This window comes from Labeo rohita, chromosome 10 (genome assembly GCF_022985175.1).
Source record: "Labeo rohita strain BAU-BD-2019 chromosome 10, IGBB_LRoh.1.0, whole genome shotgun sequence".
Taxonomy (NCBI): Eukaryota; Metazoa; Chordata; class Actinopteri; order Cypriniformes; family Cyprinidae; genus Labeo; species Labeo rohita.
The window spans coordinates 25630296-25650339 of record NC_066878.1 but is presented as its reverse complement, the minus strand read 5'-3'; the positions used below and the strand labels follow the sequence as shown (position 1 = coordinate 25650339).

The 20044-nt window shown below is 29.2% G+C and overlaps 1 protein-coding gene across 1 annotated transcript in view; it reads left to right on the top strand.

The window, feature by feature from the left end:
* Positions 1–4530: 4530 nt before the first annotated feature.
* The window catches only part of bmpr1bb (bone morphogenetic protein receptor, type IBb), a 121259-nt gene continuing 105745 nt past the window's right edge, over positions 4531–20044 (top strand). The window contains exons 1-2 of the mRNA XM_051121284.1: positions 4531–4729; positions 5351–5409. The gene's annotated coding sequence lies outside the window, so the exon portion shown is untranslated. The remainder of the gene's footprint in view (positions 4730–5350; positions 5410–20044) is intronic.

The window sequence follows — 20044 nt, the reverse complement described above, 5'->3', positions numbered from 1 at the left end:
ATACAACAAAAAATGCACATTTTTTTGAACATTTTCAAAAACTTTTTTATTTTAAGCTGAAATATGAAAATAACTAAAACTAAATTAACTAAAAAAAATAATAAAAACTGTGTTTACCATTTTTAAAAAAGACAAAAAAACATCAAAATGACTAAAATGTTTAAAAAAAATTCTTAAAGATAACTAATTCATAAAACAAAATTGACTGTTCAGGTAGTCATTTTGATTAGTTTGTTGAAGTACTAAAATAATTAAAACTAACAAATTAATTAGTTAAAAAATAAAAAATGAGAAGCAGTTATTAAAATGAAAACAGAAAATATATAGAAAAGTATTTTAAATATAATAAAATCAGAATATAACAAAAATATACTGAAGTACGAAAAATAACTAAAATTAAATGAACTAAAAAATTATAAAAACTGAATTTACATATTTTTTAAAAAGACAAAAAAACTCAAAACTTTAAAATTAAAACAGAAAAAAATATATGTTGTATATATAATATATATTGAAATCTAATGTAGAATAAAGAATAAAATTTCAATCTGAGAATAGAAAAGAAAAAACATTTAAAATTTAATTTAAAATATTAAAACTATAATTGTTCATACAGTATGACTCACAACATCAATTGAGAATTAAATTAAAACTAAATACATTTAAAAAATCATTCATTATTTGTAATTAAAGAATATAATTTATTTATAAATATTTATTTTATATATTTATTTATAACTTATTTTATTTCAGCTAGTTGCCAATGTAACATTTCTAATTTTTGTTTAGTTTACTAAATAAACTAAAACAAAATTAATAAAAACATTTTTATAAATAATAATAATAAATAATACAAAAATGACTAAAATAACTAAACATTTACCAGAAAATGTATAGAAAAATTGTAAAATCTACTATAAAAATAAAATCTAAAATCAGAGAATATAACAAAATATTTGCAATTTAATTCAAAGAATTACCAAACACTGTAATAGTACACCAGTCATACTAAAATAACACTGCATCATCAGAAACATGTTGTCATCACTACTGTAAATGCTTTAATAATGCGTGTCATTGTGTATTATCCGGGTCACCTGAGAGCGATCCTTCGGTCTCCAGATCCCAAACCATCACTCCACCACAACCACACGTCCCGCGCTCGCCTTTCATATGATGCCCGATTATTTTCAGTCACTGGGAAATGGATATTAGCAAACGCTCCCCGCTTTCCGGTAATGATTGAGTTTGCCAGTAGGTTGCAGTGCATGTTTATGATGATCAGATTATAAAAAGGTAACCGCATTAGTCCTTCACTAACTAAAAAAACACTTTGACACGCTGTACCTGCTCCATGATTATGTGCGCGTGATTATGTACATAAAAGCACCATAACTTTAAAGCAAAAATCCGCTATACGTGAGGAAAATGAGCTTTGTGCACATCAAAAATACATGATGCCCAAAGAAAAGTAAAGTAGACTTTTTTGATGACTTCACAGTATCTCAGTCAGCATCACATGAACTTTAAATTCACACAGGAGAGCTGAAAGAATCTGCTGAGCGAAAATAAAGCGACTCCAGGGATTCATGCTGTGAATCGGTGCTTTTTATTCCTGCACTGAAGCAGAAGCTCTCAAAACAGCGAAACCGTTTAATGCCCTGAACAAAATTTGTTCTGTAAATGAATCCTAGAATAGCATTAATGAATTCAAATGGTCAGTAGAGCAGCTCAAAAACCAAAGGCTTGATCTGTAAAGTTCAGTAACTTCATGTTGGGTATGTATTTATATATATATATATATATATATATATATATGTTTTGAATTATATTATATGTACTGCCTTAATGGTTTGATATTTTTAACTGTTTAATAAAAAAAGAAATTAGAAAAAAAAAAAAAAAAAAAAAAAACGCGAACCATTTTTTTCAAATCTCGGAGCGCGGATCATTCAATTCGCGAAATGATTCGCAAACCTGCTACAAAGTTCCGATCTAAACCAAATGATTCGCTCCGAAGCCCTAACCTGAATAATGATTCGCGAACCATCATTTTTCAAATCAGAAGTCTGAGCGCGGTTCATTCAATTCGCGAAATGATTTAAGAACCCGCTCCAAAGATCCGACTAAATCAAATGATTCGCGATCCGCGCTTCGAAGCTCCGATCTGAATAATGATTCGCGAACCATTATTTTTTAGATCAGGACTCGGAGCGCGGTTCATTCAATTCGCGAAATGATTCAAAATGATTCGCGAACCAGCTCCCAAGATCCGACTAAATCGAATGATTCACGATACGCATTCCGAAGCCTCCATCTGAATAATGATTCGCGAACCATCTTTTTCAAATCAGGAGTCGGAGCGCGGATCATTCAATTCGCGAAATGATTCGCGAACCCGCTCCCAAGATCCGACTAAATCAAATGATTCGCGATGCGCGCTTCGAAGCTCCGATCTGAATAATGATTCGCGAACCATTATTTTTTTAGATCAGGACTCGGAACGCGGTTCATTCAATTCGCGAAATGATTCGCGAACCCGCTCCGAAGATCCGACTAAATCAAATGATTCGCGATACGCATTCCGAAGCCCTAACCTGAATAATGATTCGCGAACCATTATTTTTTAGATCAGGACTCGGAGCGCGGATCATTCAATTCGCGAAATGATTTGCGAACCCGCTCCAAACTAAACCAAATGATTCGCGATCCGACAGTGAATCATTTTGCGACGCAATGGTTTAAATGATTCGGAGTTTTAAAAAGCTCCGTTTCACCCATACGTGCTTTATGACAAGCAATGTCGAAATTCGAAAACGTCTCTTTTGATCTGTTTTTTTTTTTTTTTTGCTGGGGAATCGCTTGAAATAAATGATCTAAGTCACGAGTTTGAATCAATCAGAGCCGTTCCAGCGTAAGTGACTCACTCATTTGAATCACTTCCCTCCACTTTTAGCGTCTTCCGCCCTATTTACAGGAGACTGTCAGCACTACTAGGCCTACTGGATTAGCTCGCTAGGTTTAACACATTAACGAAAGCGAAAAAAAATTGACGTTTACAAATAAAATTTCAATATTTTCATTCCAAAGATAACATCCAACACAAATCTACGAAAAGGTTTGGGAACTGGTTACTGCTAGAGTAAACACTTATAACGAGCTGCAGCTCAAAATACAGATGGAAACATTGTGCATTACGATCGAGTTTGAGCACTGTGTTCAATAGGAAATCATCCAGAAACTTCATACCATTTAAATCAATGTTACATTTACAGTGTTGGGGAGTAACTAGTTACATGCAACGGAATTACGTAATTTAATTACAAAATAAATGTAATTAGTTACAGTTACTGAGAAAAAAATATGTAATTAAATTACAGTTACTTTTGAAAAATGCCAGTGATTACAAAGGGGGTTACATCTGAATTTTTTCACACACCCACCCCCACTTACAGATTCAATTGACTTATTTTTAATTGCATTGACTGCTCTAAAATGAGACACCAATGTTTCAGGAGTTTAGGACACAGAACAGGACACATGCTTATTCGATAACTGTTTTATTTCCTATTTGGGTTTATGCATAAACTTTATTTTTAAGATTGTTTTTTCCAAGGCATTGTTAGATGCTGGTGTTTTCTGTCATAACTATGCAAACATTTGATTTCAAACCCAGTATCATAGCTATTAAACTATTTCTTGTTATGATGTTATTTATGTTATGGTCTTGTTATGACATATAGCGCAACTGCACTCACGGTGACCCGAGTTCGAGTCCCGTCTCGACGTCCTTTGTCGAACCCGCTCCCCTCTCTCCTCACAGCTCTTTTTTGTCATCTCTCTACTGTCCTATCACAATAAAAGGCATAAAAAGCCCAAAGATGTATGTAAAAAAAAAAAAAAAAAGTCTGAATTTGTGGTCGCTGTGCTTTAAATTAAATTATTACACAGCTCAGACTCTTTCGGGGCAACTTAAGTCAGTGCTTGATAATTTTTCTTGGCGCAAGCTTTGCGTTTGGTTAGCTACTAAAATATTAAACCTTAATTCAATATTATGTGGACAGTTTCTTAATTCTGTCATCCTGGTATTGTTATTATTACATTTTAATTCAAGTAACTTGTAATCCGTAACCTATTACATTTCCAAAGTAACCTTCCCAACACTGTACATTTATCATTGGAGGAATGATTGTTGTATCTGATTGTATTAGTGTATATAGAGTGATAGTCAAAGTAAAAAGAGCAAATGGGAGAAGCAGATGAACACAACACAGCAAAATCATCAAGTCAAACTGTGCACACGTTAAACACTTCGGCTACCTCGGATATATTTAATTGTTTGATCAAAATGATTGCTAGGGACAATTTAGTCGCTGGATAGTAGGGACTAATTCATTCTACGCCTTTGGTTTATTCTATTTACTTCATGATCATTTGTGCTGAAGGTGTGTTTCGGATGGTGAGGCTTGTATTGAGGTGTATTACTCTGAGGCGTCAGTGGTTGGAGCCTGTGCGCCTCAAAACACACACACACACACACACACACACTCACTCACACTCTGAAGGAAAGAAAACCAGCTTTCCTCCTTGAGTTGGGCAGAAGGAGTCCGTATAATCTCCCAGTACAAACGGCATCGAGTAATTGATCGCTAGATGTTTCCCCGTCTGTCGGACTTTTGTGAGAAGCTCATGCCGCTTTCTGACGGACTTTAGAGGCTCGTGAATGAAGGTGAGTGTTTGAACGCCAATCTGACGCGCTCACGGAGAATTTTAGGGTTTAATTCGCCGTGTTTATCGATAAAATCACTGTCGGGTCTGGGATTCGCGAGCAGATTGCAGATGTCGGGTCGCTCGCCTGCGTTTGTTTGCAAAAGTTTCGGCGTTTTCTCGTCAGTCTCTGTAACTGTAACTCTGAATGTCTCACTGAATCATTCTCACAAGGAGTTGTCAGCATTTAGTTTTAGCGGTACTAGTTTAAGGAAAATGAAATACGTTTGTTGTGATGGACGGGGAAACATCCGAGTAAGGGATTCAACTGTATTTGAATATTAAGAGACTTGGTAAGAGACTTCATATTCAAGTCTGTAAAAGTCTTTTGGTTACTTGAAACATTTAGATTTTCAAGCGTACTGATGCATTTTGATTAGTAATGAAACCAAGCAAATCAAACTCGTTGTTTAGATTATTAGTGAAAGTTTCTTGACATGTTGAAGGATTGCGGTTTGATCAGGGATCATTCCTGAAGGCGTTTTACCGGTTCTGTATTAAATCATATTGCATAACTCCTAGGGATATGATTTATTGTTCCCCATCAAGTCTTACGAAATATTCTGTTTGACTGTTCTTGTAGATGTTGAGAGATCTGAACATCATAAATCCATAAGGAGCTTCATTCATCTGCAGACTGAGGTAAGACAATCGGTTTTTAGCAATCGGTTCGCGATTAAACCGATTTTCGTTGGCTGATGTTTTCATTTAATGGCTAAATATTTGTGATTGTTGTGAGTACAGCTGAAGGGTCCGTTCCCAATGAAAAAGTGTTGTTTTATAGTGTTTTCAAAGTTGAAATGTTTGTGTAATTAAACTTAACTGGAAACATAATGATTGTTGTCAAACGGTTTCCCCAAAAATCCTCGCCTGCCATTGGTCAGTCACGCAGGTAGCCCCGCCCCGAATGCAGTTGGTTGAGTCCGAAGTTTTACAGGCAAGTCGTTTTGAACGTGAAAGCGTTAAAAGTTTTATGGATATAAGAATATGACTATAAAATTTTTTGTTTTACAATAAATTAAAAAGTTATAATTTTAAATGAATATATAATAATTGTTATTAAACGGTTTCCCCAAACACCTCGCCTGCCATTGGTCAGTCACATGGGTAGCCCCGCCCCCGAACTCACGCAGTTGGTTGAGTCCGAGGTTGGGCCGCTTTACAAGCAAGTCCATGTTTCCAACCTGTTTTAAAAGCGTTAAAAGTTGTGATGTATATATGAATATGACTATAAAAAATGAAGTTATGCAATAAATCAAAAAGTTATCATTTTAAATGAATATATAATAATATATACCTCGCCTATTATATATATAATACCTCGCCTGCTATTGGTCAGTCACGCAGGTAGCCCCGCCCCCGAGTCAAAAGTTGGGGCTTTGAAAAAATGTTTTGAAAGTGTTTTAAAAGCGTTCAAAGTGAATTTTGGGATGTGAGAAAAGATCCAACCACTGAATAAATGTCACATTTCAGCTTTCAAGGTAAACATTTTTACTTAAACTCTGCGTTTCACATGCGTTAATGAGCGCTGTGTGATTTAAAGGCTGATTTTCCCATGAGAAGAGCTCAGGCTTTGGTTTAGAGTACTGGTTTAGTACTGCAGTACTAGTTTTTGTGTACGTTTATTAAACAGAGGTGTATAATATTTCTTGGTGAGCTGTAATATGACTTTTGTGCTGTTTGCGTAGCAGCTGATCACAGATTTGTCATCCTCGTCCTTGGATCTGCTCTGACCTCTTGGTTTTTGGCCGTCCAGCGCGTCGGTCTTTAATCGTCGTGTGTGTGTTGTGATATCGTGAGTATCGTGTGTCTGATAAGCGGTTCTTTGGGAGCGTGTCGGCGTTATTGAGTGTCAGCAGCTACAGGAGTCATTTATACTGCGGCGTAATGAGAGAAAGCCATTACAGGGCCCGATGTGTGTTTTGGGTGGGATTTCTAAAAGCCTGCGTGTGGGAAAGTGCTCATTTTGTCTGTGTGGTCTGGCTTTGGCGGCTGTAGGCTTGTTTGAATTAAACCCAGTGGGCCGGCGCTGTTTTACTGCTTAGATTTCACCGGTTATAGACGTTTGGTGTGAAAACGTGGCGTCTACGGCGGATCTTCGTTGGGCTGATGATGTTACATCATCACAGGTCACGGCAGGTCTGATCACGAAGCACAGCCGGGTGTTTGTATAAATTCACTTCAGCGTGTGTGGTTGATCATTGTGGGTTTTATTTTAATGGCTGATTCCAATTTTAAAGAGCAGGTGGGCAATATAAAGATGATATTTATTGCTAAATAAATACAGCACTGTTTGAGGAAAAAAATCTTTTTGCTAAAAATTGTGATTGATTTAAAATGTGTGGTTCTTTTTAGTTTTTTTATTTTTATTTATTTATTTATTTATTTATAAAGCTCCCCTTTTCTGTGCTTGTGCACAATTATCAAAGAAGTTATAATTGTAAATTATTATTAATAATAATAATAATAATAATAGTAATAATAATAATAATAATAATAATTGTAAATTATTATTATTATTATTATTATTATTATTATTAAAAAGAGTAAAAATTAAACCCTTACCATTTAATTTATCAGTTTAATATAATTAATTTTTAATTTAATTCTTTATTATTTCTGTGCTTGTTTGTAGAGCTATGCAATTTTTTGTAGAGCTTTTTACATTTTTTGTTTTATGATTAATCTGTTTGAGATGTTACAATATATAACACTGTAAAAAAAGAAAAGGAAGAAAAAGAAAAAAATTATAAAGAAAGGATTATGTCAGGTAGTAAAAAAAGTTTTGTAATTTTTGTATATGAATATGACTAAGAAATGAAGTGTTATGCAATAATTATATTTAAAAAAGCTATTATAATTATAAATAAATAAATAAATAAATAATAATAATAATGATTATTATTGAAAAAAACAAACAGTTAAAAAAACATTTACAGTTTAATTTAATTTATTGGTTTAATATTCTTTTTTATTTAATTATTCTTTCTGTGCTTTCTGTGCTTGTCTACACAGTTTGGTCAATGTTTTATTTATTTATTTATTTTTTAAATGATCAATCTGTTTATTGAGATGTTACAATATATAACACTGTAAAAAAAAAAAAAAAAAAAATGTATAAAGAGAGGGTTATATCAGGTAGTAAAAAAGTTTTGTGATTTTGTTTTTTGTTTTTTTTTGTTTGTTTTTTATATATGAATATGGTTATAAAAATCAATAAACATTATACAATAATTATCAAAAATGTATTAATTATCAAAAAGTTATCATTTTAAATTAATAATTAATAATACAAATAATTTGTTATAATTTAAAAAAGAAATAGAAAACCACTTATAATTTAATTGAATTTATTGGTTCAATATAATTTATTTATTTATTTATTTATTTTATTTTTTTTGTAGGGCTATACAATTTTCTGTTTTTTTTTTTTTTTTTTTTTTTTTTTTTTTTGATTAATCTTATTGAGATGTTACAATATATAACAGTGTAAAGAAAAAACAAAAGAACATTAATTTATAATAAAAGGGTTAGTTCAGGTAGTAAAAAAGTTTTGTAATTTATATGACTATAAAAAATCTAAAGTTATACAATAGCTATATCAAAAGCTATTTTAAATAAATAATAATGATATTTTATTGATTATTAAAAAATAAAATTGTAAATAACAAAAAAAAGTAGAAAATAAACAACATTTACAATTTAATTAAATTTAATTTATCACTTCAATATAATTCATTTTTAATTAATTTTTATTCTTTCTGTGCTTGTTTGCAGGGCTACACAATTTGGTCAAGTTTTATGATTTTTTTTTTTTTTTAATTTTATGATAAAAATAAATTTATAAGGAAAGGGTTATTTCAGGTAGTAAAAGGGTTTTGTGATTTATATTTATATATTTATAATAATTATTATATTGAAATCTATTATTATTACAATTAATAAAATTAAAATAAAAAAAATTATAAAAATTATTTAATTTTAATGTAATTTGACTACATAATACATTTTATAATTACTTTATTTCAATTTTTAAATTTTTTTTTAAGATGCTGTATGAAAATGAACACTTATTTTACACAATATTTATATTCACAGAAATAAATATCTAAAATACTGTAAAATAATAATGTAATAAAATGTAAATAATTTCAGTTCTCAAAAATATCCCATAAAATTTAGTAAATTTTTTACATTTAATATAAAATGTGCATTATTTATTGAGAGTAATGTTGAAAAATGTAGAAACGGGGAGGATGATGTGTAATGGCTGATGATGATAATCTCAAAATAACTTGAATATTGTCTGATTGTTCATCACTAACTGGCCCGTCCGTGTCTCAGAACGAAATCTGTTTTGCACGATCAGCTTCAGCGCGGCGTGATTTGCGGCGCTTGTTGAGTTCTGACATGTGTTTGTTCCTGTAGTTTCTTATCTCATTAGAGTCTCTCTTAAATCCATCAGCTTTGTTTTCCAACATCTCTCGGACGTTTAATGTCGCTATTGTGCGCTCGAACGCCGCCGAACACTGCGCCTTTGTGCTCCGAATCTGCATACCCCAAGGGCTTCTGGGAGAGTTTAACAAGCTTCTGATGTTCCTGGAGAACGGAGGCGTGTGAGATTCCTTCACCAAGGTGAATTTCCAGCCCGGAGCTGCAGAGGTCAGAGTTTACAGTCCGAATAATGAGCCTAAGATCGTTCTCAGAGATGTGAGGTGAACTTCAAGGCCTGGAGATGCATGTTTATATTATTTACACATTAAAGTGACACTCAAACATGAGCATTACGCTTTGTTGTTTCATGTACAAGTCTTTATTGTATTGAATTTCCAACTAGAATCAGAATATGGTGAGTTGTACGGTTATCAGTAGGCATATGATGTGAGTATTGCGTGTATTTGTTCTGGCTGAGGGTCGCAGCTGCGCGTCTGTCTGCAGTCTGAGCTGCATTAGCCGACCTTTGACCCCGCCTTCCGCTCGCGTAATTGCAGGAAGTGAGCGCGGCCAATGAGAGCGGGGGATTGTGGGTGAGCATTAATGAGCACAGAGGTGGCAGTGTTGCTGAAGGGGCCGCTGCTCGTGACGGGAGAACAGAAAGAGCCGTGCACTTTGTGTAATACGAGTCAGTTAGTTTGACATTATTTGTTATTCATGCTAGCATTGTTTACGTTAGCTGAAGAACATTTTAAGCACCTTTGGGATGCTAGAATGTTGCTTTGTGGTTGCTAGGGTGTTGCTAGGATGTTGCTACAGTGTTCTTATTGGAATGGTTGATACAATTTAGCCCCGCCCACATGGTCTTGATTTCATCAGGAGAAAAGTAAATTTGTTACATTTTAACAAATTATGATATATTGTAGTGTTACAAAGGTAAATGTGTTTCTTAATGAAGATCAGATGTGTGAACAAATAAAAGTAGACCCTTTACAGATTCGATTGATGCATTGCTCTTAACTGTATGATAAAACAATGACGGAGTAATTGAAGTTCCTTTAGGGGTTATCAAAAAAAAGCCCTGACACAAGCCGTGCCGCCATGTTTGTTGACCCCGTGGGTTTAATAATTTATTATTATTTGTTGTTATTAAATTATTATTTATTAATGTTTAAATATTTAGCTTAACATATTTAAATATGTATTTAAATTAACGTTAAAATATGTATTTTTATACATATGTAATATTACTAATGTTCTAAAATAATAAATAAAACAGTAAATAATTTAAACTAATTTATTATTAATATTATTAATATTTATTAATGATTTAAAAATAAATAATTATTTAATTTTAAAGGAAATAATTATTTTTTCTTAATATTATTCAATATTAAATATAAATATTTATTGAATCTTTAATGTGATTTTTATAGATATTTAATAATATTAATAATATTTAATAATAAAATAAAAATAATAATGATTTACATGTAAATATTTATAAGTAAACAATATAATAATTTAATAATTTAATATTGAATGTAAATATTTAATATAAATATTTAATATACGTTAATGCTATTTTATATTTAATAATATGAATAATATTTAATACAATTAAAAATAATGCTTTAAAAGTAAATAATTTAATTTTAAAGTAAACAATTTATTATTATTATTATTATTATTGAATAATTTTATATTGAATATAAATATTTAGTGAATCTTTAATGTTATTTATACATATTCAATAAATTAATATTTATTAATAAAAAAATAATACTTTACAAGTAAATTGTTTAAAAGTAAACTTATTATTATTGTTCACTGATTTAATATTGAATGCAAATATTTAATAAACATTTAATGATATTTTTGTAAATATTTGAAGATATTTAACAATAAAAGGAGAAATAATGATTTAAAAGTAAATTATTATTATTATTCAATAATTTAATAATGAATATAAATATTTAATGAATGTTTAATGTTATTTTATAGATATTTAATATTAATAATATTTAATAATTAAATAATATAATAATAATGATTTAAAAGTAAATTATTATTAAAAAGTAAACAATATATTATTATGTTTTATTCAATAATTTAATATTGAATGTAATTTAATAAACGTTTAATGATATTTTGATAATTATTTGATATTAATAATATTTAATAATAAGAGAAATAATGATTTCAAAGTAAATTTATTACTATTATTATTATTATTATTCAATAATTTAATTATTGAATTTAAATATTTTGTTTAATGTAATTTTTTGGATAATAAAAATAATATTTAATAATAACACTAAAAAATAATGATTTACAAGTAAATTATTTAATTTAAAAGTAAATAATTTATTATTATTATTATGCAATACTATTTTATAATACTTGAATAATATTGAATATAAATATTTAATAAATATTTAAATGTATTTTATATGTAAAAATATTAATAATAAATTCTAAAATAAAAATTGTTCATTTTTATTAACCAATATAGCAGTACATTATAAGCAACAATATTTACTTCCAAACTTTAATTCTTTATAATAACTTACACTGGTGAATTGTTCATGGTGAGATGGGATTCATTTATTCTGAAAGTCATTTGAGTGAGTTGTGATTTCTGGATGTCTTTCAGCTCAGTGTTTTTCTCGTAAACACATGAAGTGTCGCATGTGAAAAGAATAAAAGCTCGTCACATCTCTGATCTCGGAGGCTCTGAAGATGAAAGCACAGATGATTTGAGTTATTATCTCTTCAACGCGTCACAGGCTGCAGACTAAATGCGTCTGACTTTTGACACGACGCGAGATTTACGGCCGCTCCGTCTTTGATATCCCACCGGGACGTCCCTCACACGGGGAAACAATTCCGAGCGCTCCGCTAATGCGTCCCGATGCACGCCATCCGTCCATCCGTGAAGAGCCTCTTCATGAAGAGTCGTTCTGTTCTCAGGAAGCGTTTTAAAGACTGCCGGTAAGAGTGCGTGTGAATCACTCAAAGTGTCAAACGCGGCCTCGGCGCTCCATTAAACCCGAGCGCAGATGCATTATGGGTGATGGGTGTAGAGAGGATGGTAGGACGCTGCTCTTCGGGGATTCGGGGAGAAGGCTGGAGCCGTGAATCCGCGGAAAGTACAGATGGGATTTGTGAGGAATTGAACACTTCTGATTCTGATTCTGATTCCTTAATGGCTCCATTAATGATTCTTTTAGTGCTTTCACAGATGTTTGCACTTGTTTTCACAAATCCAGACGGGTTTCCAAACTCCTTGTACAACTTAGCGTTCTCTAGTCTGTTTTTACAATCCGTTTTTAGACTGTAAACTCACATAAAACATTATTGTTACATGTCGTTAGTTTTAATACTGAGTATTTTAGTTTGATGTTTACATTAGGAGAAAATAAACATAAAAAAAAAACAAAGAATATGTCATTACAATCATATATTTCCAGTGTATTTTTGTAATTAAAAGAAATCAGTTGTGAATAGGACTTGGCAGTACAGCTAAATGAATGAATAAAATAAAAAATCATATTTCCATTTCCTTTAAGCAGTAATTCAATATAACCTATATTTATATTTGTCTTCAGAAATGGTTTAAAATAGATTTTTTTAATTATTATTATTATTATTATTATTGGCCAAGCTATGCAAGCAAGCAATGTTTAACATTTTTACTTAAATGTTAAGTAAAATACAGTAAAAAGTAGTGTTTTGTTTAATATTTAATAATTTATTGTTAGTTAGTTTCATTTAATACTTTTAATTATTAATATTTTATAAATATATTTTATAAATATGTAATGTTTATAAATTTGAAATTGTTTAATAATATTTTATAATAAAATTAAATTAATAAAATGATAAAATTATTTAAATTAAATATTTAATTTAGTAGTAAATGTTATTATTATTGTAATTTAGTTAATAGCATTCAAACTATTTAAGATTTTATGATTATCTAATGTTATTTAATTAATACTATCAAATATTCATATTTAAGAATTTATAAATATGTAATATTTATATACTTGTAAATGTTTAGTAATATTTAATAATAAAATAAAAGTAATATTAAATAAATTGTTGTTGTTGTTGTTGTTATTATTATTATTATTATTATTATAGTTAACATTGTTCAACAAATCTAGTGCTAAATATATCATATTTTATGAATATTTCTTAGTAATGATATTAATATTTAATAAGAAAAAAAGGAAAAGTAATTAAATATTTAATCAAATAAAAATTATTTTAAATAGATTTATTTTTATTATTATTATTATTATTGTAGTTGATAGTGTTAAATCTGTATATAATATTTTATAAATATTTCTTAGTAATGATATTGATCCTTAATAATAAAATAAAAAAGTAATACATTTATTATTATTATTATTATTATTATTATTATTAATATTATTATTAGATAGAACTAAAACTTGTGCTAAATATATAATATTTTAAATAATATTTCATAGTAATGATAATAACATTTAATAAGAAATGAAACGAATTATCTATCTATTTATCTATTTAATATTATTCAATAATAAAATAGTAGTAATTATAAAAGTTTTATATTTATAAATATTTGTGTTTTTTGTTACATTTGATATAAAATAAGTTTAATTTAAAAGTAAAATGTAACTATTTAATTTTACAAACCTATTTAATGGTTTATAAAAAACAAGCAACAGTATTTACCTACTTACAAAAGCAATGTATGCAATATTAATTTTATATACATATATATACATGTACATATATTGTTTCATAGTAATTATTACATTATATAATATAATTACACTATATTATATGATGTTTAATTAAGAAAATTAAAAATAATCAAAATTAATTTAGTAATTAGTAATTTAGTAATTATAAACATTTAATAGTATTTTTATATTTAATTTCATAAAATAATATTAATAAATTTAATTTAAAAGTAAAATATAACTATTAATTTATATAAACCAATATAAAAAAATAAACACAAAAAAACATAAAACATAAAAAAGCAACAATATTTACCTACTTACAAAAGCGAATAATATATGCAATATGAATGATTATATTGAATAATTTAATTATAATATACAAATGCAGCAAATACTTTTTTTAAGCATTTTTGAGTGATCATGCAGTTGAGTCACTGAATCAGAGTCCTGAATTGATTCATTAAAAAATCAGACGCTATGAAAACATCAGTAAGTCGTTTTTCTATATTTAATGAGCAAATAAAAATCTGACTGCAGTACTTACGACGTTGCTTTTTTTAATATCACTAGCAAAATCTTTAAGCTTGTATGGTGAGTGTTCGTTATGTTGTCCAGCCGATATGAACCAGTTCTTGTTTCGCAACCCAAACGGAGAACGTTATAGATTCACACACACAGGAAGGGCAGAAGACAAAACAGCCGAAGAGAGCGATCGGGGCTCACGATGGCTTTTCCATGTCTCTCTCTGTGGGGTTTCTGGTTTCAGTGTTGAGTTCAGGTATGTCTTTATGTGTCTCCCTACATCCATCACTCACACACACGCTCCCTCATCCACAGACAAAAGCTCCGACAGCTTCCTGTGAAACACAATCGCTGTGCTGCTGCTGTCGTGACACGGGTCTGAGCTTGTGTCTGTCTGTAAATCTGTCCGTCTGTCCGTCCGTCCGTCTGTCGGCAGATTAAAACACAGACGCTTCAGTCTCGGCTCTCGTTACTTTTGCTTATTTTCAGTCCCACACACAAAAGAAGTTCAGGTGACCCACAAAACATTGAATACAGTTGTAATGTACGTAGAAGTTGGATTTTTTCCAATTTGCTTTTATTATAATGCAAACGCTGTATCAGAACATGTAACGGTGTAGAAATCTGACCTTCAGATCATATTCATTATGCTGAACAGAATTAGCTGTTGTGGATAAAGTATTTTATGTCAAAATTATACAATACAAATTTATTATATATTATATATTTATATTACATAAAAGCATACGTATATTGCTATTGTGATGATATATATTTCATTGTATTTTATTTTATAAATTATACAATACAAGTTTTATATATATTATATATATATATATAATATGATGTCATTTCAATATTTAAAATTATATTGCATTGATAAAAAATAATTTAAATTAATTTAATTATTAAATTAATTTCATTATATGATGTTTAATGTAACATTTTAATAATGCAACATTACATTTAATTTAGTTTTACATAGTTTTTTTTGTATTAATTTATATATATATATATATATAGAGAGAGAGAGAGAGAGAGAGAATATAGAATTTCAATATTTTAAATTATAAATATGACATTTAGAAAAATTATGATTTAACTTATTATATTATATTATATTATATTATATTATACTGTATTATTTTAAATAAAATCATATAATTTTGTTTTGTGATTTATTTTATTTTTATAATATGTAATATATTTTATTAAATATAAAAAATATTTTTAATATCAAAACTATATATAACATTTAATTTTAATTTACTTTGACATTTATTTTTTATTGTATTAATATATATATGTGTATATATATATATATATATATATATATATATATATATATATATATATATATATATATATATATATATATGTGTGTATATATATATATATATATATATGTGTATATGTATATGTGTGTGATGTAATTTCAGTATTTTAAATTATATTGCATTAATAAAAAATAATAATTTAAATGTAATATTTTATATTATATTACATTTTTATATTATTTATTATATTTTTTAAATAAAAGTATATAATATATTTACATTGTGATTATGCTTTTAATATATGTAATGCATTTTATTACATATAAAAACAATCAAAGCTGTTTCTCTGTCTATATATATTAAGAATATTAAAATAATGTATACAATTTTTATAAAAATGTTAATATATAAATATGGATACAATACAAATGTATGACATTTTTCCCAGTGAAATGAAAGTAATGTAGGACGGGACTCCATTAGACTCATCAGGATTTGATTAGATTGGACTGTGGTGTTGGTTAATAGTGTTTTTGATGAGGAAAGTTGTTACTTTATGATGTGCAGTTATGAAAACAAACATTTTAGCATGTGAATAGCATGCATTTAAATGTATTATGTGTAAGTGCATGTGTGAGATGGTGAACTGCAGTGGTCTTTCACAGCCGTTGTTTCTCTGATGGATGTATTTGCATGTAAGCGGATGTCGGCAGCTCGATCTGCAGGTCTGGTGTCACAGAGGTGGCCATCTTGATCCACTTTCAGTAAAGCTCAGGGCAATTAAAACCCCATGTAGACGCGAGCGAGGACATTCAATCTGCGCAGCGCCGTCGCGTGAAAAGAAAAGCGGTGGCGAATTGCTTCAAGCTGCCGGCCGCTGCGTTGTCCGTCGAACGGGAGGAGAGGAGCCCGGCCTCCCATTAACCCAGAGAGATGGAGGCGCTGGAGGAAGAGCGGCCCTGAAATCTAATTTCTCCAGCTCTGGGAGGCGTAATGCGATTGCTGCGAGATGATCGGATGAGTCAGGACATCTCGCATCAAATACGGACTGAGGAAACTCTGAATGCAGGGTGAGAAAATCTAATTGTTCGGGGTCTTAATGTGTTCATTGAGTTTTCAAGAAATGAATCACGTCTGTAGGGACAGAAACTTTCATCTTTTCCATGCAGCTGCTTTTTGTGATGTCAGTGGGCAGGAACCACAAGGCTGTTATTTTATGGCTGGAATACTATTATAGTTTTTATTAATCTATAATTTTCCATTTTAATTTTAATTTTAAAGTTTTAGTAGTTTTGCTGTTTTTATTTGTATTTGTAGTATTTTTAAAATGTCTAGTTTTTATTAATATTTTAAATCAGTTTTTATTTTTATATTTTCCATTTTCATTTTGAAGTTTTAGTAAATTTGTTGTTGTTTTTCCATTTTTAATGTTTTTTTTTTTTTTTAAATAAGTCTATAGTTTTTATTAATATTTTGAATCAGTTTTTATTTTTGTTTTCCGTTTTAATTTTGAAGTTTCTGTAAATGTTTTTTTCCATTTATAGTATTTTTTTTTTTAAATAAATGTCTACAGTTTTTATTAATATTTTAAATTATTTTTTAAAAATATATTTTCCATTTTAATTTTAAAAGTTTTAGTAAATTTGTATTTCATCTTTAGCATTTTTAAAATAAATGTCTATAGTTTATTAATATTTTGAATCAGTTTTTATTTTTAGATTTTCCATTTTCAGCTTCATTTTGAAGTTTTAGTAAATGTGTTTTTTTTTTTTTTTTTTCATTTGTAGTATTTTTTTTTTTTTTAAATAAGTCTGTATTTTAATTAGGTTTTTTTTATATTTTCATATTTTCTATAGTGTTTATTAATATTTTAAATCCTTTTTTTATATTTTCCATTTTCATTTAAATTTTAAAAGTTTTAGTAAATTTGCTGTTGTATTTCATCTTTTTAGTATTTTTTAAATAAATGTCTACAGTTTTAATTTTAAAGTTTTAGTAATTTTGTTTTTTTGTTTATTTTTATTTTTTTCCTAAATGAATCTATAGTTTTATTTAGTATTTGAAATCAGTTTTTTATATTTTTCCATTTTCATTTCGTTTGTTGTTTGTTTTTGGTTTTTTTGTCATTTTTATTTATTCATTTATTTTAATTTTTTTGATTTTTATATTTTCATTTATATAAAAATATTTTATATTTTTCATTTTCATTTTAAGTTATAGTAATACTTTTTTTTATTTTAGTACATTTCAGTTAAATAAAAATGAGAAATGTTGCAACTAACTGAATAAAACAAAAAACAAAAAATAATAAAAATAAAGTAAAAAAAACAAATATTTATCTTACATATTTTTCTAAATATCTATACAAGGTTTTAAAATACTGTTTTTAATATTCACATTTTGTGAAAAATATTTAAAACATTTTATTTTAAAAGTATGTTCTCATGTTTATTTATTTATTTATTTATTTATGTAATGCTAAAGGTTCACAGTTTTACTTGATTTATTTATTTTTTGTTCATAGTGTGATTACTGATTCATTTTATTTGGGTCAGTTTGACCCAGAATAACACATATAGTACAAAGACAAAAACTCCCAAGTTTTCAGGCTGGTCTCAGACTTTTTGTCGTGACTGTATGTTCTGGCTCATTTGGCGCAGAAGAGCGTGATGTTTTCCTCACATCCTCTCAGATCGATGGTGTCGAGAGCAGGACTCGACGAGCGCTCGCGGCGCTGAATAAACCAGATCTGTGTCCAGAGACGGGGACCTATTGATCTTGATATCGATCCATTTACAGCAGAGGTCCCGCTCCATCAGGCCTGTGTACACACCCTTCCCTCTGAGATCCACAGCAATTGATCAGCTCCACGCTCACATCAAAGCTAATGAAGTCAGCGCCGCTGCTGGGAAAATCATTAGGCCGTCATATACGCCTAATTATTTAGACTGGAGGAGTTTCGCATGTTTGCTTTGGGTTTAAGCTTGCTTTTCTATGACCTAACCACGATCATTACAATTTAAAAGGGGACGTTTCCTGGTAAACGTGATTTTACTGGCTCTTTCAAACAAGCAGAATAAACGCGCTGTAGCTTTAAGAACTCAAAACTTCTCCAGTCCTTCTCCACTTTTACATATCATACATGAGAATTCTGAACATGCTTGTGGGTGGTGCATATGTTAATGAGATAAAAGGTGTGTCATAAAATTCCCAATTAAATAACAAATATCAGAGGTCATTTGCAGCTCTTAAAGGCTGTAAAGAAGTCTTAAAGGTACAGTAGCGGGAACAGCCCATTTAGTTGGAGAGTTAAACTAAATTACAACTCTTTCTGATGCATGAAACCTTGTTTATAAAAGAAATATAAATCAAATATATAATGACCTAACCAGGATCATTGTAATATAAAAGAGGTCAGTTCATGGTGAACTCAGAACTTCTCCAGTCCATATATGGAAATGAAATTCTAATTATGACATCAAAACCATGAGCTCATTAACATTTGACCGCCCACTTTAACAGATGACTGCAAAAGGTTTTTGAATTTGTGTTGATGTGTAAATGTGGGCGGCCATATGTTAATGAGATCATGGTTTTGATTTGCATATCTTTAAAAAAAAAATTAAGAAGTCTTAAAGGTACAGTAAATGTGGGCGGTTCATATGTTAATGAGCTGTGTCACAATCATTCCAAAATGAGTAGTTTATTAGTTTAAAAGGTGTCATTTCATGATTTTTCTAGCTTTTTCATACATGTAGAATAAACATACTGTACCTTTAAGACCTCACAACTTCTCCAGTCCATATATGGAAATGAAATTCTAATGATTATGACATCAAAACCATGAGCTCATTAACATATGACCGCCTACTTTAACAGATGACTGCAAAAAGTTTTTGAATTTGCGTTAATGTGTAAATGTGGGCAGTCATATGTTAATGAGCATATGATTTTGATTTTATTCTCATTAGGATTTCCATATATATATATACTGGAGAAGTTTTGAGCATATGTTAATGAGCTAATGGTTGTGTCATAATCATTTTCAAATTAATAAAGGTTGGACAATCATATCAGAGATAATGTGCATATCTTGAAGTCTTAAAGGTACAGTAAATATGGTTATGATTAACATATGTTAATGAGCTAACAGGTGTGTCATAATCATTCCAAAATGTATAAAGGACCTAACGATAATTGTAATTTAAAAGGGGTCATTTCATGATTTTTCTAGCTCTTTAATACAAGTAGAATAAACATATTGTACTTTTAAGACTCCATAACTTCTCCAGGCCATATATG